Below are 2,500 nucleotides of genomic sequence, written 5' to 3' on the forward strand. Positions count from 1 at the left end.
TCTTTTGTTATTATTATTTTATTATATACGTATGCTTATATTAAAATTTTATTTTAATTTTTATTTATTATTTTGTGTCCCCTAATTAGCATAGGTTTTTATCCTAAGCTAGGAGGCTCTTTTAGACACTTTAATAAAGTTTCAATCAATCAATACATAAAATCTTACTTCCTTTCAATCCCATTGTAACATACATGAAAACTTGCACTTCAATAGTTTCAAGCAGGTGGCACACCTCATACAGTTCAGTGCAACATTCTTAAAATCTTACGTGTTTTTCTTCCTAGGCGTAATGCCACAAACAACGGGATTTAGGGAAGACATGATATGCTGCGGTAACAATATTAAATTTAAGTGCCTTGACAAATCAGGGTAGTTGATTATAACCACATGAGATTGTTCACTGCTTAATGTATTCAGGCATGATAAAAAATGAAACTTAATCATTGTACCTTTCTATTTTGACAGGAGGTACTGAGAGACAAATGTTGTCATCAATTGCAGACATTGTTGAGAAGTCTCTGCCACTTTCTAAGTTAGAAACTCATTTCCAGGACCCTGAGGTAGCGAAATTATGCATCTTGAACAAAATATCATTTTGTGAGGCCCGGCAAAAAGTTTCTTTCCTATTTGTTCCCCACGTTTTCTTTTCTAGTATTCAAGTCTAAGTTCTACATGTATTATTACTGAATAATTTAATGCCTGTACCCACGTAATACCTACTATTTTGCAGTATTCCACGGAATTGTTGGAGACTGGAATTTTCATTCCTGATTTTGGCACATACCTAGAGGAGATTAACCTTGCAAATACAGGTACCATGCGCATTAAGTTATCCCTAGTTTTCTATGTGTAAGTTTATTTTGGTTAAAATACAAGACAATTTTGGGGATGAAACAATGGGCTTTATTAAACCATGCAAATGCCCTCCGGGGGGAGGAAGGGTAGCTAAAACTTACAGCTCTAATGTTTCGCAAACACTCGCTAAATAAAACTGACACTCTGGATCAGTGAAATACGCATTAGTACAATAATCCTATACATACCTCGGATAACGTAATTTCCTCCCGCAGAGATAACGCCGGAAATTTTAAACTACGATAAACAAAGTTTATCTAGCACTTAAATATTACAGTTGTAACCATTCAGACGGTCAGTGTGAGTGAAAAAATAATCTTAAAAAGTAATAAAGAAATCATTTTGGAAGGACAATGTCAATAAGTAACTGTTTTAGTTATCAATATTATTAGTACTTAGTTGCTTATTTGGCATTGAGTGACCTTGCTATTTGTATGTTAATGATTAATGCTCAATGGACACTTTTGGAATCGTGAAATCACATACTAACTGGGGGTTGATCCCTAAATAGTGCCTTAATTGTCTGGAATGCCATTCCTATGGAGATTAAGAAAACCTACCTTATAGTGAATTGTTGTTGTCTTTATTACAATTCATGATTATGATATATCCATACAGATGCAGGTGATGACTTTGGCAGACTAATCAAATACTGAAAAGGAAAGCAGCAGGAAATAGAGTCCTCAAATGGTTACGTCATGTTGTCATGACAGCATAATTTTCAGTTTCAAACAAACGAATATGGCGTCCGTAGCGTGACATGTTCTCATTGTTGATTTATCATTTAATTGGTTATTATCACGGATTTAATACTCTAAAGATAATAGAACTAAGGAGAACCTTTGAACAAGTAGTCAAAAGTGCCTGGAGAAGATAAATTAGAGCAAAGAAAAGGAAAGCCGAAGGTCAGCATGGTGCAGTGTTTTCATCCTGAATGCAACCATTACTCCGAGAGCCACTACTGCAATTTTTTTGCATTCCCAGACGAGGTTAAGAAGAAGGCATTATTTAGCAAGTGGAAATTACTGTCAAGGTAGGTTTGAGTTTAAAAGAGAATGATATTTTGCGAATCATACTCTCACGTGTTATTCCAGTTTGACCACAGTCACCTGTCATGTAATTGTTAAGTCCAGCCTCCGGGTGTGTTGACCTTTTATATTGACGTGACAACAACAGAGGAAACTGTTATTCAATCGATTGTATGACCTTGAAAGTTATCCTTACATGAGTTTTGTTTCTTTAATGTCTTAGCTAAGCGAAAGCTGTTGTTGTGCACATGTTTTTGGTTCTAACGCTTGTGTGTTTACATCCCGAATCAGGGAAAAATTAGAAGAAAACTGAAACCACTAAAGAGATTAAATACAGTCAAAATGACGAAAAATGGTGTGGTGTGGAGTGAATGCCACGTATTGTTCAATTTCTGAATTTTAAAACAAACTATTATTATGAATTATGCTATCAGGAGGGATAAAAGAGAAGCAAACAAATATTCACGCTTCTGTAGCTGTCACTTAAGGGACGGAGATAAACGAAATCTGCCAACTATCAGCAACAGAAACAAAGACAAACTGTTTGATCTGTTGCCTGGTGCTTAGCCAAAGCCTCCTCCTAAGAAGAAAGTAAAAACCAAGTCTGATGCTAA

Source organism: Montipora foliosa, chromosome 5 (assembly GCF_036669935.1).
Source record: "Montipora foliosa isolate CH-2021 chromosome 5, ASM3666993v2, whole genome shotgun sequence".
In the NCBI taxonomy this organism is placed as follows: Eukaryota; Metazoa; Cnidaria; class Anthozoa; order Scleractinia; family Acroporidae; genus Montipora; species Montipora foliosa.